This window comes from Mustela nivalis (assembly GCF_964662115.1).
Source record: "Mustela nivalis genome assembly, chromosome: 5".
In the NCBI taxonomy this organism is placed as follows: domain Eukaryota; kingdom Metazoa; phylum Chordata; class Mammalia; order Carnivora; family Mustelidae; genus Mustela; species Mustela nivalis.
In genome coordinates, this window is record NC_139024.1 from 119780899 (window position 1) to 119806262 (window position 25364).

The 25364-nt window shown below is 41.8% G+C and overlaps 3 protein-coding genes, 1 long non-coding RNA gene and 1 pseudogene across 5 annotated transcripts in view; 2 read left to right on the plus strand and 3 right to left on the minus strand.

Moving 5' to 3' along the window:
- Positions 1 to 25364, minus strand: part of LOC309865787 (endogenous retrovirus group K member 7 Env polyprotein-like) — a 1143634-nt gene that overhangs the window by 1046723 nt on the left and 71547 nt on the right. The window lies entirely within an intron of this gene.
- LOC309865789 (butyrophilin subfamily 3 member A3-like) overlaps positions 1 to 25364 on the minus strand; it is a 488935-nt gene that overhangs the window by 173365 nt on the left and 290206 nt on the right. The window lies entirely within an intron of this gene.
- Positions 1 to 25364, plus strand: part of LOC309865779 (butyrophilin-like protein 1) — a 507893-nt gene that overhangs the window by 63396 nt on the left and 419133 nt on the right. The gene's annotated exons all lie outside the window — the stretch shown is intronic.
- LOC309865157 (CREB-regulated transcription coactivator 2 pseudogene) overlaps positions 1 to 25364 on the minus strand; it is a 296465-nt pseudogene that overhangs the window by 2754 nt on the left and 268347 nt on the right. The window lies entirely within an intron of this gene.
- LOC309865818 lies at positions 8691 to 10727 on the plus strand. The gene is made up of 2 exons (XR_014312268.1): positions 8691 to 8977; positions 9779 to 10727. It is a non-coding gene; the product is annotated as an uncharacterized lncRNA (long non-coding RNA).

Consider the following 25364-nt stretch of genomic DNA (forward strand, 5'->3'; position numbering starts at 1 on the left):
CTAAACAGCCTCCCACTGTCTTGGGCATGTATCTTAGAGAATACCAGGAACTTCTCACCTCTGAGAGCTCTTCACTATACCTGAGGCTTCAGAAACCACCCCAATGCCATGCACAGCACTTGGACCCCATCCTCCCCTGCTGCTTGGATGTGCACTTGAGGGGTAGAGCCCATACCTGCAAGAGAGAAGCTGGAGAATCCAGGAATCCCAAAAGAGTCTTCCTGTGAACAACTTCAGGGACAGTATTGCATTCTGGGGTATCTTTGAGGAGTGGCCTCTACAGGGAGCAAAACAGTAGTCCTGCCTCAGGGAACAGAAGAAAGAGCACAGGGACTGCTGCAGGCACAGTGGGCTCTTCTCCCCAACCATGAGGGTAGTGGTCCATTGCCCAGAGTGACAGAAGGAGGAGTTGGGTCCCAGGATCCATCCTTCCCTGCTCTTCTCACCTCACACACTCTTTAGGGCATCTTCTTGCACACCCACTGCCACTTGGTCATCATTTCCACCATTGACAACCCTACATAACTCCTGAGCTCCTTCCCTAACATCCACACCCCTGGGGGTTAGCTCTGCCATTTCTCACAGATATTTCAAATCAAATCCTGAACTAATTCATGATTGGACCCATCTGAGATACGATGATGATTAAAATATCCCCAATCCTTTAGGCTTCTTTATTTCCAGTGAGTCCTCTGTCACATATTGCTAATTTCTTCACACTATACTTCTGGGCTCCAACCTGTGACTTGACTCAGCCACTGAGAGTTCAGGGAATCTGACTCTAGCAGAGGTTAGAAACTGCTTATGTCATTGCCTTGTCCTCTGCCACAGGGGGCACATACTTAGGCTAACACAGCCTTTCAGCTGAAGCTGTTCTAGACCAGCCACCAGCCAAATGGACAACACACATGTGAGCAATCCCAGCCAAGATCCACTTTCAGGACAAGTAAAAATTAAAGGTCAAGACATACAAATGGCTATCAGACACATGAAAAAATGTTCATCATCACTAGCCCTCAGGGAAATTCAAATTAAAACCACATTGAGATATCACCTTACACCAGTTAGAATGGCCAAAATTAACAAAACAGGAAACAACATGTGTTGGAGAGGATGTGGAGAAAGGGGAACCTTCTCACACTGTTGGTGGGAATGCAAGTTGGTGCAGCCTCTTTGGAGAACAGTGTGGAGATTCCTCAGGAAATTAAAAATAGAACTTCCCTATGACCCTGCCATTGCACTACTGGTTATTTACTCCAAAGATACAGATGTAGTGAAAAGAAGGACTATCTGTTCCCCTATGTTTATACCAGCAATGGCCACGGTCACCAAACTTTGGAAAGAACCAAGTTGCCCTTTAACAGACCAATGGATAAGGAAGATGTGGTCCATATACACTATGGAGTATTATGCCTCCATCAGAAAGGATGAATACCCAACTTTTGTAGCAACATGGATGGGACTGGAAGAGATTATGCTGAGTGAAATAAGTCAAATTATCATATGGTTTCACTTATTTGTGGAGCATAACAAATAACATGGAGGACAAGGGGAGTTAGAGAGGAGAAAGGAGTTGAGGGAAATTGGAAGGGGAGGTGAACCATGAGAGACTATGGACTCTGAAAATCAATCTGAGGGGTTTGAAGTGGCGGGGGGAGGGTGGTTGGGGAAACCAGGGTGTGGGTATTAGAGAGGGCATTGATTGCATGGAGCACTGGGTGTGGTGCAAAAACAAGGAATACTGTTATGCTGAAAATAAAAATTAAAATTAAAAAAAGATAACTGACAGAATTGGAGAAGATATTTGCAAATGACATATCAGATAAAGGGCTAGTGTCCAAAATCTATAAAGAATTTATCAAACTCAACACCCAAAGAACAAATAATCCAATAAAGAAATGGGCAGAGGACATGAACAGACATTTCTGCAAAGAAGACATCCAGATGGCCAACATACACATGAAAACATGTTTCACATCACTTGGCATCAGGGAAATACAAATCAAAATCATAACAAAATACCACCTTACATCAGTCAGAATGGCTAAAATTAACAAGTCACGAAATTACAGATGCTGGCAAGATTGTGGAGAAAGGCAACCCTCCTACACTGTTGGTGGGAATGCAAGATGGTGCATCCACTCTGGAAAACAGCATGGAATATTCCTCAAAAAGTTGCAAATAGAGCTACCCTACGACCCAGCAATTGCACTACTGGGTATTTACTGTTAAGACACAAACGTAGTTATCTGAAGGGGCTCGAGCATACGAATGTTTATAGATGCAATGTCCACAATAGCCAAATTATGGAAAGTACCAAGATGTCCATCAATAGATGAATGGATAAAGAAGAATTGGTATATATATATATATATATATATATATATATATATATATATGAATACTAAGCAGCCATCAAAAGAAATGAAATCTTCCTCTTTGCGATGACATGGAGGAATTAGAGGGTATTATGCTTAGCAAAATAAAACAATTGGAGAGAGGATGGGACAAGATGGCGGGACGTAGGAGGAGGCGCCTTTTCAACCTGTACCCCAAAGTGAGCTGATTACCTACCAAAGAACTCAGATCACCCATGAAATCAGCCTGAGATCAGAATTATACATGTCTGTATCTCTACAGGGGCAAAAGACACCAGTGAGCAGGTAAAGCAGAGTGGGAACGGCAGACTGATATCGGAAGATAAACAAAAGGGGAAGGGAGTGACCAGAGGCGACCGGTTGGAAAGTAATACCCCAATAGGAGTGAGAGTGCCCTGCGTCTGGGGACCAGCATTAACTTGGAGAATGGTTGAAAGCACTCCAAAAGAGCAAAGGATCATGGGGGGGGGGGGTATTGTGGGAATCGGGGCAGCTAGGGACAGGGGCTTAGGTCCCCAGTCCCAGGACAGCCTCCTCTGGTGCTGAGCCAGAGAGAGTGCAGTGGAGAAACCAGCTCTTGGTCCCCAAGCCACCAGTGGGCCAGAGAACATGTGGGGTCCCTTTCCTGTGAGGGGATGGGAGCCACACCAGATGGCAGGATGCAAGAGCTTTGCAATAGATAAATACTCCCGCCCTACATCCTCCCCTGAGAGAGGTACAAAGGCCCAGCCAGGGCCTTTTGATACATGCCATTGTTTCAGAGCCAAAGATGCGTGCACCAAACTCTCCCCCCAGAGAGGTGTGTGGAGGCCCAGCCTGGTGCTTCGGACCTGCACCCCATTCTCAGAGCCTGAGACCCGCACACGACCCACAGCCTCCCCTGAAATTGGTGCGTGCAAGCTGGGCACTCTTAGACCCAGAAAAACTGGGCAACTCCCAGCCCAGGCCGGCGGGAAAATCTCAGTGTACGATGCTGCTTGGGAACCTCTCTGGCAGTCTTGAGCTTCCCAGACAGCCGCCACTGCCTTCACTTTGGGTACAAGCTAAAGATCCTGAGTCCCCAGGGCCCAGGACTTGGAACCTGCTCTGCCGGTGGCAAAGGGGGAACTTATTTAGGCTCTGCAGCCAGACTGAGGATTCCCTCTGACAAGGAGGTCAGAGTGCGGTTTGTTTTCCACTAAAACTAAAAAAACCATCAAAAGCCATCAAAGTGAGAGAAAAATAAAATAGTGAACAAACATAAAAACCGCCAGAGAATAAAAGCCTGAAAAAAAACAGTTTCCTTAGAGCCCACCCCCTTGAGGGGGGCGGGAGGACTTAACTCAGGGAACATCATTGACTGAAAACCCACGTGGCAGGCCCCTCCCCCAGAAAACAAACCAAGAAAAAAAAAGAGAGAGAGAGAAAAAAGGGACTACAAGAGAACAACCACTACTTCATAGGAAAACTTTTATTTTTCACACGTTCCCACTATTCTGGTTCATTTTTTTTATATATATAAGTAATTTTTTTAACCTATTTACCATCACAGCGAGCTGTCCAATACATCAAATTCCATAATAACCTTCTAACCTGAACTTTTTGATACATACACCTATGATATTCTTTTGCATTTCTATTTTTTGAATTCCTTTTTTAAAATTTGAGTTTATTTAAGTCTACTTTATTCCTTTTTAAAATTTTTACCGTCTATATTCATATAGAGATAAACTTCAAAGTAATCCCCTTTCCCCAATCAATACTACCCCTATAGGTAAACCAATTTTTAATCCCCCTTTATCTTAGGAAAGTCGAGTCCTTTAACAAAGATATCAAGATACATCCATGAAGAATCAAAACAAACTTCCTCGCACACACTGAGAATTTATAAACACTCTCCCATCTTTTTCTTCCACCAGTGTTTCTGTGTTTTTGTGTTTGTCCTGATAGCATATAAATCTTACACTTGGGGTTCTTGCATGGAGCACTTTGTGTGGTGAAAAAATAATGAATACTGTTATGTTGAAAATAAATTAATTAATTAAAAAAATAAACAATTGGAGAAAGACAGCTATCATATGATCTTCCTAGTATGAGAAAGTGGAGATGCAATGTGGGGGGTTTGGGAGTAAGAAATGAATAAATGAAACAAGATGGGATCAAGGGGGAGACAGACCATAAGAGACTCTTAATCTCGCAAAAGAAACTGAGGGTTGCTGTGGGGAAGGTGATAGGGAAAGGGTGGTAGGGTTATTGTCATTCAAGAGGGTATGTGCTATCATGAGTGTTGTGAAGTGTGTAAACCTGGTGACTTACAGACCTGTACCCCTGGGGCTAATAATACAATATATGTTAATAAAAATTTTTTTTTAAATTTAAGAAAGGAAAAAAAAAAAAACAGAGGGGCAAAAAAATTTATTGAGTACCTAGTTAGTACCAGGACCTGGGCTACACACGTTGTTCTTATAACACTTCATTCTCACACATGCAACAGAAATGAAGGAAGAAATGAGCCCTGCCATCTGATAAGCCTTCATCCAGAAACTTTCTAGAAGAAGGAGTGCTGGAGCTGCACTATCACCGCCTCCCCATACACACCCCAGTACTCAGACCCAGCTCCACACAACTTGGGATGAAAGAGGAGAAGGAAGGGGACCTTGGATTCAACAATGGCCCAGCATGATTGGGCCAGAAAGCTTATCTCCCTTGAATGCTGGCCCTTGGATCCCATGTTGGAAGAGGAGGGGAAGGAATGAAAAAGCACAGGGAACAGTTTCCTAAAGGACACTGGAAAGACACCTGGACACATTGTAGGAAAGACACCAAACAGCAAACTTTACTCCCCCCACCCACACACTGCCAGTTCATCAGACTCATGGTCCAGCTATTTGTTAACAAACATTATTCACTGGCCATTAATGATTTTTATTGCTCAAAATAAATTATCTAGTGGGGTGTTAAGATTCCATTTTCTACTTGAATGCCATATAATAGCTGTTAGCATATAATATAATAGCATATAATAGCTTCAAGTGCTTTTGAAACACTTCCAGACACCTAGGCTTTAAAACAATGGGTAGGTGGGGCACCTGGGTGGCTCGGTGGGTTAAGTCGCTGCCTTCGGCTCGGGTCATGATCTCAAGGTCCTGGGATCGAGTCCCACATCGGGCTCTCTGCTCAGCAGGGAGCCTGCTTCCTCCTCTCTCTGCCTGCCTCTCTGCCTACTTGTGATCTCTCTCTGTCAAATAAATAAATAAAATCTTTAAAAAAAATAAAAATAAAATAAAATAAAACAATGGGTAGGTAAAAATAATTATGAATTTCTAATGTGCCAGTTTGTGGAAAGTATTAAACCCACTTTAAAAAAAAAACTGTAATAAGGCAAAGCTTGATTTATTTTAATTTTCTATGACTCATTTTTATCTGAGTGTAATTGAGAGACAATGTTATTTTTCAGTTGGCAACATGCTGATTCAACAATTTAAATATTATTCTATGCTCTCCACAGGTGTACCTATCATCTAACTGAGAGCCTATCTCTCATTCTCTTCACCCTCTTTGGCCCACACTGCATTCCATCTCCCCTCTAGCAAGCATGGGTTTGTGTTCTGTGTTCATGGGTGTGAGTCTGCCTTTTGTTTGTTTGGTTTGTTTGTGTTCCACATATGAGTAAAATCACGCAGTATTTGTCATTCCCCGTCTGACTTCTTTCACTTGTTTTCACAAATAGCACAATCTCATCCTTTCTTCTGGCTGTATACAATTCTATTGTGTTATACATACTAACCCCCCTTGTCTATCAGTCAATGGACTAGTAGATGGCTTCCATATCTTAGCTATTATAAATAATTTTACAATAAATATGGGGGTGTTTATGCCTTATCAAATTCATTTTTTTATTATCTTTGGATAAACACTTGATGAGAGAAAACAGAACAAAGCCTAAAATTTGCTGTGACTCATAGATTACAGGCTTACAGATTACAACACTTCTGCAGCTCCCTCAAGGACTTCCTTTCATGTTTGACCACTATAGCTTTGTTCTTTTTAGTTTTACTTCCCTGTGATAACCATAAACAGCCCCACCCAAAATATGATTGCAATTACCTTATGAACATTGGTCCACTGATATACATCTGAAGGGTCTCAGGATTAATGTTTTCCTAGAACATAGTAAATAGCTTTATCTTAACAGTAGCTGCCTCCTCAAAATCCTGGAAGCCTTGCTTCCAAATTCCCTTATCTCTTATCCCCTTATCCTTTATCCCTATCCCTTATCCCCACTAACTAAAAAGTATAAGATCAGTCACAGCTCACAATCTCTGTGCAGCTCTTTCTGCCCACGGGTCCTGTCCCTGTGCTCTAATAAAAAAAAACCTTTTGTATGGAAAACTCTCAAAATTTTATCTTGACCATTTGCTCACCAGCCTCACATCATATTGGTGCCCAACATGGGGCCTTTCTTCTTATCTGGACTTCAACCTTAGTGCAAAGTTCTCTTCCTGTGCTTCCATTTCAGGGGCTATTCCAGGAGTAAGGTCTCTTATCAGAACACTTTCATGTTGATTGCTCAAGATGAAACCCTCTATCCCATTGCTAATCTCAGGGGAAGGAAAAAAGCCTGCATTTTGACTGGAAGGTAGTACCCTAGCTGAAATGGTAATAAGACCCAGAAACTTGATGCCTTCTCTTTATTCCAATCTTAATAAAAATCTGTCTTCATTGGGCACATGACAGCCACCTAAGTCACTAGGATGCCTGTCAAACTTAAGACTCTCCTCTGAGGTTTCTTCCTCATTGGTCCAATGTGGTTTCTCCCACATTACTTATCTAGCCACTTCTGGCCAAAAGAGAGCCAGTCAAAACTGAATTAAAACCCAGCAAAGGGCTGTTTCCCAGGGAAGCTGGCTGTAAATACTACATGTGTTATGATGTTTCTTAGACCATGATGGATTTCTCTTTACAATTTTTCATCAGTGTCCTCTAATCACAACTTGAATCACACTATTAAATAATTTTTCCCCGTAAACTTTTCTGGTGTTTTCCATAGGTTAAAAATGGCAGGGTCTTCATGGCAAGTCATGGTATTTCAGCCTATTTCCAGCACCAATTTGTAGTCTAGAATGCTATGGGGAGATGGGGGCCAATGGCATCCCTCCTACATCCCTCCTACAAGGCTGGAAGTGTTCACAGCAGTTTTGTTCTAGGCACACCTCCAGTCACTTTGACACTGAGATCCTCTGACATATCCTCTGACATATCCTGCATATCCTGCATACTCACAGGGGAGTATGGGGGATTTTCTTGCCAATGGACCTGCTCTGCTTCTCTAGGAACATGGGATCTTCTTTAGTCCCCAAGGGCTCTCCTTTGGGGTGTCTTTTAACCCACTAGCATCAATTCAGATTGCAAGATTTAAGAAGGTCAAGACTGGTTTTCTCTGTAACCGTTCATGGCCTCAGTACTCTTTATTAAATGAGGAAAAATGGTCATTCATGAGATGCTGAGTTTCAATGATCTATCTTTTAGATCTCTTCTGCAGGAAAAAGGGCAAATGTACTGAGGTATGCTGTGTCCAGGCCTTCAGGACCCTAAATCAGGATCCTGACCTTGACAGAATATGTCTGGCCACTCACTAGGCTAATAGTAACCCTTCTGATGTGTTGGATGATGATAAGCCTAAATAAGCCTACTCCTAATAAACACAGCTTGCCAGAGGAAGCTAATGAAGGGGACACTGACTCTTTCACTGTTCTTCCTCTTAATAGACCCAGGTTATTCTTCTTGTATGTGGGTTCTTCTTCCTCATTCATTTATTGGGTAATGGTTATGATACTTGAAGCCAATTATTGGTTACTCCACCTCACAACAGGGCCCTGAGGGAATATTCCCATGCAGGTGCCAAAACTCCTTTGGTTTCAAGAACATCCCCTATCTTCTCTGACCTGGAATGGACTCCCTAGTTTCACTTTGTGTTGATGGTGAAAGACCCCCCCTCGTCATTAAGTAATTAACTGCTCTTTTGTTGTGTAAAAGTACCCCTCCTCCCCTTGCAATGAAAAGACCCTTCCCCCAGGGTTGAATTCAATGTAACTGCTCTTTTGCCTTTCTGTAACCACTTGGCTTTTAGGGCATGACACTTGACTCCTGTTTGAACAAGATACCCTCTCCTAATAGCCGGGGCATAGTCACGTAGGCAAGGGGGCTGCATAGTCACGTAGACAGGATGTCTTTCTGCTGAAGTAATAAGATTAAAACTTCCCCTCTTTGTTTCCCCTTCCCGCCTTTCTCTTCACGCGAGGGGGTCTTCCAGGGCCAATCCACCACACCAAGTATGCCTTTTTTCAAATGTTCAAATTGTCAGCCAATCGGCCCCGTCCCATCCGGGACTTGTTTGTACCTGTCTATAAAAATCCTGCACCACCCCAGCCTGGTGTGCTCAGCTAGCAGGAGCTGCTGACCACCCGCAGGCGCCTGCGTAACAATAAAGAACCTCTTGCTGATTGCATCCTGTGGCAGTGTTGGATTCTTGGGTAAGGGGATCCGCGGGTCTTTCATTTGGAGGTCCCACCGAGATCATCGGACTCCTGCCCACGGATCCAACTGACTCCCACCGGGAGGTAAGCTGGCCAGCATTTAACTTTTAATAACTGTGTCTTTGTCTCCTTTCTCACGTCCTTGTTTGTCTCTCGTCTTGTGAGGCCTCTGTCCTGCCTGTTCTGCGGGTAGCAGAATAGGACTGTACAACAGCGTGCGTTGTTGGTCTGTATTCTGTAGGCAGCTTGAGAAGGAGCTGACGAGCTCGGACTTCTCCCCTGCCAGCCCTGGGGGACGCTCCAGGGTGTCGAGGGGCCCGATTTTTCGGTGCCCCTCATCTGTCCGAGGGTTATATCCGTCTGTCCGTTCCAGAGGTGCCTCGGCTCTGGACGGAGTCTGTCCACCGCAGGGAGACCTCGAGGCTCCCTGGGCCGGTGGAAATTTTGCTTTCGGTGATATACCGAAACCGCGCAGCGACCTTTTTGTTAATTGTCTTGTGTGTCTTGTGTGCTTTTCTCGTCGCCCTTTGTGTTTCCCTTGATTAAGGTTAACTGGAGCCAACTGGGGTTGGTCTAACTCGAGACAGAGACCATAGGGAATATTCCCAAGCAGCTGCCAAAACTCTCTTTGTTTCGGGGAAGTTTCCCTGTGTCCTCTGGCCTGACTTGGACTGCTTAACCCCTCCCCCCTTGCTGGTGGGAAAGCATGGCGTCTGCTCCTCTGTTGGGGCTTAGGAGCTCCAAAACTGGGAATCCTTTCTCTGCCTCCTGGCGGCGCTTTGTTTCTTCTGTTTCCCCCTTACGTGTTTCTGTACCAACGTGTGTGCAGCCTGCATGACTGGCCTCTAGATCATGCACACAGCTCCTTCTCTCTTCACTGTCAAGGAGCAAGAACAACACCCCCTGGACCAAACACCTCCCCACTCCAGATCTTCCCACGCATGTCTCAGGTAAACATTCAAAGTGGAGTGGGTCCAGGTGGAATGTAAATCAGTGTTGGAACTAAGTTAAGTTTGTTGGTTTAATTAAGATAAGACGTGTCTTTGAAGTTACAGCAGTAGATGTGAAACTTCAAAGTTTACTGAAGGTCAAATAAGCTTGTGTTACTTATTAAAATTTGTTAGCAGAGAAATAACTAAACTGATGGTTAATTGTCTGTCTCAAAGTTCTAATGGGTAATTGCTGAAGTAGCTTTCAAAGTCTTTGGTAACCTGAAAGTTTTAAAGTCTCACTTGGATGACAAATGGAATTAAATTGTGGACATCTAGGTCTTAACCAAACAGGATAAAATGCTAAGTCGTTAATTATTGGATGTAGGTTTGTGCTTTTGACTTCTTACTGCAAAGAAACTAAGAGTATTTAAATCTGTTGGTAAACTTGTTTGCCACTTAACTGATTGATAAATTGCCACATGAAGAATTCTGTTGTAACAGTTCACAATTGGTTAATAACTAAAGGTGTTTCTAAGAATACAAAGTTCTGCTTAGTGTAACTAAGACTGATGGAAATAAGGGAAACTGTAGGAAAGTAGATGATAAGTAAGAAAGATTTAAGGAATGGGAATACATTTTGTTGAAGGTAAGAGAAGGTAATTTTGTCCTAAATGAGATGGTTGTTTGGAAGGAAATGGCTTGGGACAAAACCTGAATGCAAAGGAAAATTATAAAAGGTTTGTGAACGGAAATCTTCACAAAAGAAATTTTAGATATGGTCAGGACAGACTAAAAAAGAAAGAAAAACAGCCTCCAAGGTAATTTAGCACTCTCCTGACCTGCCTCCACACAGATTATACTTCCAAGTATAAGGGCCATTTGGCCTTGAGAGGTTAAGGAAACAGCCCAACCTTGAGGGACTGTGAAAACACCCTGTTACCATCCTCCATTGCCTGTAATCATAGAAACTCACTCTAATCTGTAAAGAGTGAAAGGGGAGGCTGATTACCTCCCATTAGCCAGAGATGCCCAGAAGGGGAGGGTATCCAACCTGTTTGAATCTGAAGAGTGCCTGACTGTGTGAATGTGTCTGTATGGCTCCACCACTTCTGCTACGGAGTCTGAGTGGGCTGCATCTTGAGTCTCGCGGGGCGTCATATGGCATAACAGTCATCTACTCCCCGGAGTAGCCTGGTCCGGGGTTTATACAGACAGGCCTTAGCTAAGACGCTCCTAAATTCCCATGAGGGATGGGAACAGGACAGAAGGGGAAAGATCCCCCTCCTTTGTCTGCGACATCATTCATGATAGGAGGGAAACCCAGAAAACTCCTATCTTAAGACTGCACACTTAGAAGTAAAATAAAAAAAGGGAAAGACACTGGTATAAAAAGCTGGTTTTCTTTCTGTTTAAAAGGGGCAAAGTTTTCTTAGCTAATTGATCTGTTAAAAAGTGTAAATGGTTTTCTCTTTGCCTGCCTGAAAAATTCAGTTCCTATGTTTTGTTTTATCAGGTGTTCAACATCCCTAATTATATTTGGGCATGTGCTTCAACACTTTCTAAGATTTTAGGAAATGTTGACAAGATTTAAATCGTAAATCTCTTTAACTCAGGCTTTTCCTTGGTATGTGAAGTTGCTCATGAAGTACTACGGAACCAATGATAAACCTTGGGTTACATTTGGGAAAATGCTATAACTATTCTAGAGATTCTACGCACTTCCTAAAGTTTTAACGTTTTGAGAAATCACCACTTGATACTGTAATTATGGAAATGTTATGTATCTCAGAAATAACCTGATTTCCTTGCAGCTAAATTGTAAACTCCTGTGTCTCTTTAGCTCTAACCATATCCATTCTGAGTTTTTGTCATTTATAATTGTTTTAATTCTCTGGTAAAATGAGTTTTATCTTCAAGGAGATTCCTATAAAGGACTTTCAGGACAAATACAGATATTTGATATACTTGAAAATCCTAAAACTGAAATGGGTAAGAATTTCCAAAACTGACTAAAGCCGCATTCACCAGAATTAGTAATATGGGACTAAATGAACTAAAAGATTATAGTGTTATGTCTCTTAATGTTTTGTCTTACTTTAAACATTGCTGGTTCTCTCTAATGTTTGCTCTTCCAGACTAGGGATACTTTTTCCTTAAGTTATCTGTAACTTATAGAGATGTAAAAGTGCTCATTTGTAAAAGTGCTCAAAGCATTCAAGCTTTTCTCTCTATATGAAACCTCTGAAACCAAAAGGTCTCAGTAAGTATTCATTCTTCCATGGCAATCAGTCATTTGCATAAGTTCAATAAGAATCTGTTTTCCGGGGCGCCTGGGTGGCTCAGTGGTTTGGGCTGCTGCCTTTGGCTCGGGTCATGATCTCAGGGTCCTGGGATCGAGCCCCGCATCGGGCTCCCTGCTCCGCAGGAAGCCTGCTTCCCTCTCTCTCTCTCTCTGCGTGCCTCTCTGCCTACTTGTGATCTCCGTCTTTCAAATAAATAAATAAAATTTAAAAAAAAAAAAAAAAAGAATCTGTTTTCCTTGTAACAGGACACCATTGGAAACTGGTTATTTTACCAAGGCTTTGACTGGGATGTCATATTTGAAAAGACTCAGATATGACCAGACAGCCTTAAGGAACTAAGGTTGACTTTATGAAACCTGGAGCCATAAAGCCCCTTGGGACTGTTGGCCTGATACCTTGCTTACAGAGTTCCCAGCAGCCTCACCAGGTGAGTAAAGAATGTCACTCTTTGGTAGGTGCGGAGACTCAGAAGAGGCATTCGCCCAAATTAACAGGTAATGCAGGCATGCCTGATGGCAAGTACAGGGCTTGGCTTCTGGCCCGGAGAGGCCACTAAAAGTTCAACCTAGAGATTCCTTATAAGAAGTTCCACCAAAGCAGATGCTAAAAGATCTATATGGTCACACTCAACTGTTCTTGCTGAGCTTATGTAAATAATGGGCCAAGTTTCACAAGTGAATTAGTTCTGATTTGGCTATCTCTGTAAATGAGGGTTATTTTAGAGAGAAAAATTGTTTTAGTAACACACCTTTATGGATGTTAAATTCTAGATTTGATTGTCTTTAAATGTTTACCTAAGCTAAACAATTAGAGGTAAACTTCAGAGAAGTTACGCAATAGCTCATTTAGATGATCTTCTTGCTTTTTATTTTGGGGGGATATTAGCAGACCCCACAGCACATGATTAAACAACTGGAATAATGAAATTGCCTAAAAGCCACCATACCACACTCCATAGGATTAACTATGGACTTATGGAGATAATGGATGACCCCACTTTCTTTATGAGTGGATTGGATGATGCATGGGGTCTCCCCTTATCTTTTGACAAGTTTTCTCACTTGCCAGTGATCCTCTGTAATCAGGATACTGTTAAGGCTGGACCACTCAAAGGTCTTCTTATTGGTTTCACCCCTTTTTCATATTTATCCTAGAGGCCACCTCTGTTGAGGTGCAATTGCAAATAGATGCTTTAGCAAAACCTAGAACAGCCTCCCTCATAAAAGAGCCTCAAATTTCACTATGGGACAGTCCCTGACTGTAATGATGTCACATCAGGTCCAGATTTGCCTTAGAAGCCAAAGGCCACCAATGGGTGATGGAGGCCGACTTATTAAATACTGGGCTACACTAACAAATATGCCAGAAATAATACTTAAAACTTGTCAAACTTTAAACCTAGTTACCTGTATGCCCGAACCTAACCACTGTACTTCTTTCTCTATAGAGCAAAAATGTTCAAAGGTTATTGATCTTGCTTACTCTATTTGTCCAGATTTAAGATGCCACTGTTAAAAATACGAAGGACCATTGGTTTTTTGATGTCAGTAGTTTTCATAGAAAGAATAAGAAAAGCTAGGTGTGCCATAGTGCTCACTAGCACTTTGCAATTGCCAAAGCCTAAGAATTAACATTTATACTGACTCCAAATATGCTTTCCTGGTACTACATGCCCATGGAGCTATTTGGAAGGAAAGGGGATTACTGTCAAGCCATAACTCCCCAATCAAATATGGGCCTAAGTTACAAAACCCTCCTTATCGCTATACTAAGGATGGCATATATCAAATCTGGGATACATATCTGTGGCTTACGCCCACGATTGGACAGCTCAGTCAGAAGGCAGTTTTATGCTGGGAACAAAGGAATCATACGAGTGGTACTTCGGCAAATAACACATGATGTCTAGGATGGCTCACTAGAAATGCGTTCCCAAGTAATAGTACTCCAGGCTACTGACTGGTTTGCTACTGATTGGGCAAGGTGACCTGGCATCAGATGGCCAGCTCCAAACAGAACCCACTGGATATGTGGAACTAACCTGTGGGCCTGGCTTCCTCCAGGATGGATAGGTCGCTGTACTTTAGGATTTGCCTGGATTCATGGGCGCATTACTAAAACCATTACAACTCTAGCTAATCTCTCCAACTTGAAACAAAGATGGACACGATCTGTTTTTAAATGGTATGATTACTTAGTATCCATCTTTGTTCCATCTGCGGGACTAGAGGATGTCATGTGGCATGTAGAAGCCCTTAATAAATATACTACAAAGGCACTCAATGATTCACTAAATGGCATCTCCCGGCTTAATACCGAAGTGTCACAGATATGCAAGACAGTCCTACAAAATAGGATGGCCTTAGATGTCCTGACAGCAGCCCAGGGTGGCACATGTGCAATTATCAAGACAGAATGTTGTGTGTACATCCCAGACTATCACAAAAATGTCACAGAAATAATAAAGGATATGAACACCCAGATTAAGGCCCTACAAGATCCTTCTCAGTAAATGGTTAAGTTCCTAATTTGAAGGAGGACTATGGCCGAATCTCTTTCTCGGGCTTCTCATTTTTATCACCTCATTAACCTTAATATGTTGCTTTGTTCAATGTTTCTCTACTTGGTGCCGAGACTCCATTGCTGCAATGACTTCACCATGACAGACGATCCTTGTCGCGTGAGAGGATGCCTCTTCGCTGTCAGCGCTGGATTCGGCTGCCTCTGCCTTTCGTAACTCCCCTATACATTCATACCCTGATCAATATTGACCCCAGTAGGTAGGGACAGCTCTGCGCCCCTATTCAGCACGAAGAAGTTACAGAAGATGAGACCTTCCACCTTCAACCCCCTTAAAGATTTCAGGGTCAAGATTGTTCAGGGGGAAATGAAGGAGCAGGAGGCTGGCTGAGGAGAAAGCAAAAGCTGGCGCCTTGCACCCTACTTAGTGCAAGAAAAAGACGAATGGATATAAGATTCTATCCATGATAAAGAAAAAGGGGGGAATGAAAGACCCCCCCTCGTCATTAAGTAATTAACTGCTCTTTTGTTGTGTAAAAGTACCCCTCCTCCCCTTGCAATGAAAAGACCCTTCCCCCAGGGTTGAATTCAATGTAACTGCTCTTTTGCCTTTCTGTAACCACTTGGCTTTTAGGGCATGACACTTGACTCCTGTTTGAACAAGATACCCTCTCCTAATAGCCGGGGCATAGTCACGTAGGCAAGGGGGCTGCATAGTCACGTAGACAGGATGTCTTTCTGCTGAAGTAATAAGATTAAAACTTCCCCTCTTTGTTTCCCCTTCCCGCCTTTCTCTTCACGCGAGGGGGTCTTCCAGGGCCAATCCACCACACCAAGTATGCCTTTTTTCAAATGTTCAAATTGTCAGCCAATCGGCCCCGTCCCATCCGGGACTTGTTTGTACCTGTCTATAAAAATCCTGCACCACCCCAGCCTGGTGTGCTCAGCTAGCAGGAGCTGCTGACCACCCGCAGGCGCCTGCGTAACAATAAAGAACCTCTTGCTGATTGCATCCTGTGGCAGTGTTGGATTCTTGGGTAAGGGGATCCGCGGGTCTTTCAATGGCAAGGGAAAAATACATCCGTTCCTCTGTCTGAGCTGATGAGCTTTAAGAATGGGAGTCCTCTTTATTTTGTCTTTTTTTTTTTTCCTCGTGTTAGCAGCTCTACCATAGAGTGTGATCAAAAGTCAATTATGGAGGAGACAAGATGGCAGAGAACTAGGAGGAGGCGCCGTTTCAACCTGTACCCCAAAGTGAGTTGATTACCTACCAAAGAACTCTGATCACCCATGAAATCACCCTGAGATTAGAATTATACATGTCTGGATCTCTACGGGGGCAGGTAAAGTGGGCAGGTAAAGTGGAGTGGGAATGCTGGACTGATATTGGAAGATAAACAAAAGGGGGAGGAGCCACCAGAAGTGACCCATTGGAAAGTAATACCCCAATATGAGAGTGCCCAGTGACTGGGAACCAGCATTAACTTGGAGTCTGGTTGAAAGCACTGAAAAAAGAGCAAAGGATTGTGGGGGGAAATTGTGGGAATCGGGGTGGTTAGGGACAGGGGCTTAAGTCTCCAGACCCAGGACAGCCACCCCTGGTGCTGAGTTAGAGAGAGTGCAGTGAAGAAACCAGGTCTTGGTCTCTGAGACAGGAGTACACCTGAGAGCCCATGGGGTGCAGCTCCTGGGAGCCTTGCCAGCCAGCAGAAACACAGCCTTTTTGCACTCCCCATGCACATGCCACACCCCTGAGAGAGGTGCGTGCAGGCGCCTGCCTGGCACTCTTGGTCCCGGAAAGTCTGAGTACTCCCAGCCCTGGCCTGTGGGAAAATCTCAGTGTGCCATCAAGGCTTGAGACCTCTCTGGCAGTCTGGAGCTGTTCAGACAGCCACCGCTGTTGTGGTTTTTGGTAAAAGCAGGAGTTCCTGTGTCCCCAGGGACCACGACTCAGAACCTGCTCTACCAGAGGCCAAGGGGGATTTTATGTGCTCTGGAGCACCCAGAGCTTCTCTCTGAGAGGGAGGTCTGGGTGCAGTTTGCTTTCCTCTAAACCTCTAAAAACCATCAAAATCATGAAGCCAAGAGAAAACAAATGAACAAACAAATAAAAAACGTCCAAGGAACAAAAGCCTGAAAAACCAGTTTCCTCAGAGTCCACCCCCTTGAGGGAGGCTGGAGGACTTAACTCAGGAAACACTGCCTGAAAAGCCACATGGCAGGCCACTCCCCCAGAAAGCCAACCAGAAAAAAAAAAAAAAAAAGACAAGAGAACAACCACCACTACTTCATAGATTCAACTTTTATTTTTAATTTGTTCCCACTATTCTGGTTCATTTTTTTAAATAGATAATTTTTAGACTTATTTACTATCACAGTGAGATGTCCAGTGCCTCAAATTCCATAATAACCTTTTAACCTGAACTTTTTGATACATATACCTGCGTTTTTTTTATTGCTTCTCTATTTTTTAAATTTCATTTTAGTTTAGTTTATTCTTTTTTTAATTTTTATTTTTTAATATTCATATAGAGTTAAACTTCAAGGTAATACCCTTCCCTAATCAATGCTACCGCTATAGGTAAACCAAATTTTAATCCTCCTTTATCTTAGGAAAGTTGAGTCCTTTAAGAAAGATATCAAGATACATCCAGGAAGAATCAAAATAAACTTCCTCCCCCACACTGAGAATTTATAACCACTCTCCCACCTTTTTCTTCCACCAGTGTTTCTGTGTATTTCTGTTTGTCCTGGTAGTATATAAATCTAATACTTGGGGTTTTTTTTGACGAGGCTTTTTTTTTTTGTCTTGCATATATATATATATATATATATATATATATATATATATATATACAAAATGCGCGTGTGTGTGTATAATGTACGTATGTGTATATATATGTGTGTATAAATATATATGTGTATATAAAAATACATTAAAAAATTATGTGTTTATGTGTGTTTATATATACACATATATGTATACATATATGTGTATACATAATTAATACATACATAATTTTTTTCTCTTGTTATCTACTTTTGTCAGTCTTTTTGTTTGCCTGTTTTTGTTTGTATACCTCATAAATCTTACCTTGGGGCCCATTTGGCCTGGACCTTCTCTATTATCATTCTTTTTTTTTCCAGTCTCTCTCTCCCTCTCTCTCTTTCTGTTTTCTTTCTTCTCTCTTTCTTTTTTCTTTCATTGGGTAGGGAATCCTGATTGCTCAGAAGTGTTCCAGGGTGTACCTTGACTGCACCACGGTTGATACATCCAGCTACATCTGTTCAGTCATCTCCCACCAAAATGACTAGGAGGAGAAATGCCCAACAGAAGAAAAATACAGAGGATGGGCCTTCTGCAATAGAGCTAATGGCTATTGACATAGACAATATGACAGAAAGGGAATTCAGGCTAACAATTATCCAGGCAATAGCTAGGTTGGAGTAAGCTATGGATGAAAAAATGGAATTGATTAGGACAGAACTGAAAGCCATCAGGGATGATGTTCACAATGTTAGGGCAGAACTGAAAACCACCAGGGATGATGTTCACCATGTTCTCAATGAGTTCCAATCTAATCTAAATTCTCTCAAAGCTACGGTAACTGAGACAGAAGATAGAATTAGTGATCTGGAGGACAAACAGATAGAGAGAAAGGATCAGGAGGAAGCCTGGAACAAACAGCTTAAAAGCCACGAAAAAAGAATCAGGGAACTAAATGATGCCATGAAATGTTCCAATGTCAGAATTATTGGAATCCCTGAAGGGGAGGAAAAAGAAAGAAGTCTAGAAGATATAGTGGAGCAAATTCTCCATGAAAATTTTCCCAATCTCACAAATCAAACCAGTGTTCATGTACTAGAGGCAGAACAGTCTCTCCCCAAGATTATAGATTCTAAAAAAAAATCAAAGCACCTGATAGTAAAATTGAAAAATCATAATTGTAGATACAATCTCTTGAAAGCCACTAGGACAAAGAGTCTCTTAACATACAGAGGAAAGCCCATCAGAATAATGTCAGACCTGTCCACAGAAACCTGGCAAGGCAGCAAGGGCTGGCAAAATATATTCAGGGCACTAAATAAGAAGAAAATGCAGCCAAGATACTTTATCCAGCAAGACTGACATTCAAAATGGAGAGATTGGAAGGGGAGGTGAACCATGAAAGACTATGGACTCTGAAAAACAATCTGAGGGTTTTGAAGGGTCGGGGGGGTGGGAGGTCGGGGTACCAGGTGGTGGGTATTATAGAGGGCACGGATTGCATGGAGCACTGGCTGTGGTGCAAAAATAATGAATATTGTTATGCTGAAAATAAAAAATAAGTTTTAAAAAATGGATGGAGAGATAAAGAGTTTCCAAGACTGGCAAGATTTAAAAGAGTATGTGATCACCAAGCTAACACTGCAGGAAAAATTAAGGGGTATTCTATAAAAGAGGAAAAGTCCTAAGAATATCATTGAACACAAATATGGAGACAATCTATAGAAAGAAATACTTCAAAGGTAACACAATGTCAATAAAAACATATCTATCAATAATAACTCTCAATGTGAATGGCCTAAATGCACCCATAAAATGACACAGGGTTGCAGATTGGATAAAATGAGAGGCCCCATCCATATGTTGTCTACAAGAGACCCATTTATAACCTAAGGATACACCACTGAAACTGAAGGGATGGAGAATACCTTTCATGTCAATGGGCTTCAAAAGAAGACTGGGGTAGCGATTCTCATAACAGATAAATTAGATTTTAAACTAAAGACTGTAGTCAGAGATACAGAAGGACACTACATCATTCTTAAAGGGACTATCCACCAAGATGATTTAACAATTGTAAATATCTATGCCCCCAATATGGGAGCAGCCAATTACATAAGAAAACTATTAATCAAGATAAAGAGTCATATTGATATGAATAAGTTAATAGTAGGAGATCTTAACATGCCTCTCTCAGTAACAGACAGATCATCCAAGACAAAAATCAATAAAGAAATAAGAGCATACAGATATATGAAAAAATGTTCATCATCACTAGCCATCAGGGAGATTCAAATTAAAACTGCATTGAAATACCACCTTACACCAGTTAGAATAGCCAAAATTATCAAGACAGGAAACAATGTGTGTTGGAGAGGATGTGGAGAAAGGGGAACCCTCTTAGACTGTTGGTGGGAATGCAAGTTGGTGCAGCCACTTTGGAAAACAGTGTGGAGACTTCTCAAGAAATTAAAAATAGAGCTTCCCTATGACCCTGCCATTGCACTATGGGTATTTACCCCAAAGATACAGATGTAGTGAAAATAAGGGCCATCTGTACCCCAATGTTTATAGCAGCAATGGCCATGGTCGCTAAACTGTGGAAAGAACCAAGATGCCCTTCAATGGATGAATGGATAAGGAAGATGTGGTCCATATACAATATGGAGTATTATGCCTCCATCAGAAAGGATGAATACCAGGAGCCTGGGTGGCTCAGTGGGTTAAGCCGCTGCCTTCGGCTCAGGTCATGATCTCAGGGTCCTGGGATCGAGTCCCGCATCAGGCTCTCTGCTCAGCAGGGAGCCTGCTTCCTCCTCTCTCTCTCTCTCTGCCTGTGTCTCTGCCTACTTGTGATCTCTCTCTGTCAAATAAATAAATAAAATTTAAAAAAAAAAAAAAAGAAAGGATGAATACCCAACTTTTGTAGCAACATGGTAGGGACTGGAAGAGATTATGCTGAGTGAAATAAGTCAAGCAGAGAGAGTCAATTATCATATGGTTTCACTTATTTGGTGCATAACAAATAACACGGAGGACAAGGGGAGATGGAGAGGAGAAGGCACCTGAGGGAAATTGGAAGGGAAGATGAACCATGAGAGACTATGGACTCTGAAAAACAACCTGAGTGGTTTGAAGGGGCAGGGTTTGGGAGATTGGGGGAGCTAGGTGGTGGGTATTAAGGAGGGCATGTATTGCATGGAACACTGGGTGTGCTGCATAAACAATGAATTCTGTTACACTGAAAAAAAAAAATAATTCAAATATGAGAGCTCAAAAAGTCATTAAAAAAACCACACTTTTCAATTTTATTACAAGCTTTAAAATCTGGGAGTAATTTGCAAAAATCTGTTTGCTAGTTTCAGCCCAAGTTGAATATTTTACAAACAAACTAAGAATCATTACAGGCAAACATCAATGCAACAACAAGTACAATTTACAAACCCAGGTCATACACTTACTAACAAACTTACTAATCATGGTAAGGGACAGTGCCAAAGTCCAGCGGATGTCCCAGTTAAATCACAAAGTAACCTTTAATATTCATTTTTTAATCCATTCATTAGTCAATTATTATTTTTAAAACTTTTCTTAACTTTTTATTGAAATATAACACACATATATACAAGTGTACAAGTCACAAGTTTTACAGCTCACTGAATTATCCCAAAATAAACACACTTTGGTGACCACCATCTAGACCAAGCACCTTAGAAGTACACTACTTCTCCCCAAATCATCACTGTCCTGATTTGTATATCTTGATTTTTAAGTTTCATACAAATTGAATTATGTAATGTGCTGTGTCATGCTTGCTTTATGGTAGTCCATTGTTGGAATACACCACATTTCTTTGTCCTACTGTTTTTGGGATTTGGAGTGTGTCCAGTTTGAGACAATTATGAATAATGTTATTGCAGGCATTCTGGTATGTGTTCTCTGGTGCACATGCGAATACATTTTCTGGGGGCACAGCTAGTTCTGGAATCCCTGGGTATTCCAGTGTTTATCTGTGCAGCAAATGCAGACAATGGTCTTCCATTCACACCCCATCAAGGCTTCAGAAAGCTGCTTCACATCCTGGTCAGCTTTGCTGTTTTGACCACTCTGGTGGTGCTCAGGGCCATCTCCTCATGCTTTCAGTATGTTTCCCTAAAAAAGAGGTGGAGCATCTGTTTACCTCTCGGAAGACCTTTCTGCTGCCCTCATTAGTACTTTCTACCCTCTTGGCCATTTTTTTTTTTTTTTAAGTTTGGGTTGCCAATCTTTATTTCTCACTGATTAGGATCTTTCTTTATATATCTGGATGTGAGTCCTTTGCCAGTTATATGTATTATAACCATCATCCCCACTCTGGGCCTGGCTTTTTCATCATCTTAATGTGCTTTTTTATGAACAGAAGTTTTTAATTTCAATGTGATCTTTTTTTATGGTTGATACTTTTTGTGTTCTGTTTAAGAAATCTGCTCCTATCCTAAAATTTTCTTTTCTTTTAAAGATCTTTTTAAAGATTTTATTTGACAGACAGAAATCACAAGAAGGCAGAGAGGCAGGTAGAGAGAGGAGGAAACAGGCTCCCTGTGGAGCAGAGAGCCAGATGCCTGGCTTGATCCCAGGACCCTGGGATCATGACCTGAGCTGAAGGCAGAGGCTTTAACACACTGAAACACCCAGGCATGCCCCCCTTCCTAAAATTTTAATCCCCTTCTCCTATTTTGCCCATTCCTCCCACCTTCTCCCTTCTGACAACCACCAAATTTTTCTCTGTGCCTATGAAGTCTGTTTATCTTTCAAGCAACAGATATTCTTGAGTGGTGATTATAAGCCAGACACTGATCTAGTGCTGGGAATATAATGATGAATGAGAAATACATAAACAATGCCCACATCTAGTATGGAGGAGATAAAATAAATAATTGAATGTCTACTTTGTTATTTTTTAAAAAAAGGAAAGGAAAGAAAAGATAAGGTAAGAAAAGAAAATTTTGCCTTTCATCAAGGCAGAAAAACATGCAAACAATTCTGCTTTAAGAAATTTGCATAGAAGTAGAAAATGCTAGAGCCTTTACCCCAAGTCAAATTGAAAATGCTCAGCATAGTACATTCAATCCAAGGAGTGCCAAATATTAAATTGAAGTAAAGGGAGGACTCAAACAATTAATTTCCAGGTATGCAACTAAAAGAGTCCAAGGATTTCAGGTGTGGAAATTAGGTGTAAGCAAACTCTTTAAAAACATTAGTTTATACTCTTTAATTTTTATAAAGGCAGGTATTTCTACAATGTTTAGATTTTACAAAGACATCATAAGGTCTCAGGGTCTCTTTTCAAAGTCACTCTCAAATGCTCTTGATTTTTGATTGGCAGCAATGGCATCTTTACAAGTTAATACCTTTTCAGATACACAGGCGATAAAATCCCACTTTCTGTCTGGTCCAACTTAATGTCGGTTTGTAGATATTAAATCAATCCATGGCCTAACTGGCACAGAAGATACAATTTCCTGGACATGTCCACATTTTGTTCCCATCTCCTCAGCATGAACTGTCTCTCAATCATTTCTCCTTCATTTTCCATCCCCCATCAAAATCTCCAGTGGATCCCGGGATGTTGCACAGATGTCCACGCTGGAAGCTCTACTATTTCTTATCTTCAGCTGCCCCTGCTGGGAGCCAAAGCAACAGTTTGTTGTGAAGAATTGTGCAAACAGTAATTATTTATAAATTCATTTTTGGGCAGTTTCACATATTTTAAAACCTGGTGTAGAGGGTGCTTTCAGGCAGCGGGCTTAAGCCCTGGAACTCTGAGTAAGGAAGAAGGGCCCACAGTGACTGCCAGGCTGAGGGCAAACAGGCACATCAGGAAACCCATCTCCAAACAGCCAGAAGCCCTAGCTTCTGACCAATGGGATACTTATGGCTGGGCACAGGTACTAAAAAAGAAAAATTCCATACAGTTCCATACCTCCTTACTCCCCCACTTCCCTGTAGCCCCAGCACCACTGCCGCCTGGCCAACAGTATCTCCTTTGCTCTCCTGCCCCCTGCTCCCTTGCAGTGTATTCCATAAACTTTTATTTCCTGTGTCCTGCCTTGGCCGAATTCATTCACCACTGGAGCTGCCGGTCCCATACCAGGACTTCCACAACAACTGCTCTCCAGAGTCTTTTCTGGAGGGTAGTAGAATATACAGCAGCACAAAACAACACTATATTTCCATGGGAAGAAAAAGGTTTAGCATAGATAATAATTGTGTGCATTGAGTAAATTGTAATAAAAAAAATCGAAATGCCTCAGAACCTTGAATTTTTATCAACCCTGCATTTTCCTGCTAGAAGAGAACCTCAAAGAAGTCACGGTTGTAGGAGGGAGGTGGGTTGGGCAGATGGGCCAAAAAGGTGAAGAGAGGGAGATAGGCTCCCAGTTAGATAGTAGTTACACTCATGGTGAGCATGGCGTAATGTTTAACTTGTGAATCACTATGTTGTACGCCTGAAATGAATGTATCATAGTCAAGTATACTCTAATTAAAAATTAATAAAAATTTAGAATAAATTAAACCTTATTTCATGTTTTTAATACGTGGGTATAATTCTTTCCACCAACTAGCACATTATAAAATCGTAATTCATTATATTTTAGCCCTAGTTTTCTGGCTTAGGTATTTCTCTGCTTCAAAGGCACTTGAAGCAACTAAATGTCAGAGGGGGGGAAACCATAAGAGACTCTTAACTATAGGAAACAAATTAAAGGTTGCTGGAGGGGAGGGAAGTGTGTGGGGGGAAGAGGTAACTGAGTGCTGGGCATTAAGAGTAACACATGATGTAATGAGGTCTGGGTGTTATATGCAATTGATGAATTACTAAATGCTACCTTTGAGATTAATAATATACTATATGTTAATAACTGAATTAAAACAAATATTGGAGTGAGAGAAGAACCATGAGAGACAGTGGACTCTGAGAAACAAAGTGAGGGTTTTGGAGGGGATGTGGGTACGGGTTTGGGTGAGCCTGGTTGTGGGTATTGCAGAGGGCACATATTACATGGACCACTGGGGTGGTGCCTAAACAATGAATTCTGGAACAAGAAAAGAAATTAAAAAGTAAATTTAAAAAAAAAACAATTGTTATATGACTGTTAAAGTAGATAGTATAATATTAACTCAATTAACATCAGAAGGATCTATATTTAGAGCAAGAAAAGTCATTCATGGTCAGTAAACAGTGTTTATAGATAAAACAGCCAGAACTTAAGCCTGATGAGCTGGAGGAGGCAGGGAGTTTGCTGTTTTGTTTCCTTTCGAATGTGTCTTCAGATATCCTTCCACTATCCTTCAAGAAAATCTTCCCTGTGCTTGTGGTTCCTTCCTCTCCCCTTTCAACATGGGATCCAAGGAAGGGCATGCAGGGGGATAAACTTTCAGGCCTATCATCTGCATCATTGCTGGGTCCAAGGTGCCCTTCCTCCTCCTCTTTCACCCTGCATTGTATGGAGTTGGGGGCTGGGCTGGGCAGGGCTTGAGGACTGGGGTGTGTGGGGATGTAGGGGGCAGTGTTACTGCTGCTCCAGCCCTCCCTCCTCTGGAAAGTTCCTGCATGAAAGATTACTAGATGGCAGAACTGATGTCTTCATTTCTGTTCACATGTGTGAAAATCTTGTTTTGTGAATACAACTTGTGTAGCTCTGTTCCTGGCACTTAGGAGGTACTCAATAAAATAAGACTTTCTTCCCTGTGTCTATTTTTTTTTTAAATTTATTTTTTATTTATTTTCAGGATAACAGTATTCATTATTTTTGCACCACACCCAGTGCTCCATGTAATCTGTGCCCTGTGTCTTTTTTTTGATAGGATAATTTTAAAAAAAAGTTTATTTATTTAATTGACAGAAAGAGAGAGCACAAGTAGGTAGAGAGGCTCAGTGGGGAGCCCAATGCTGGGCTGGATCCCAG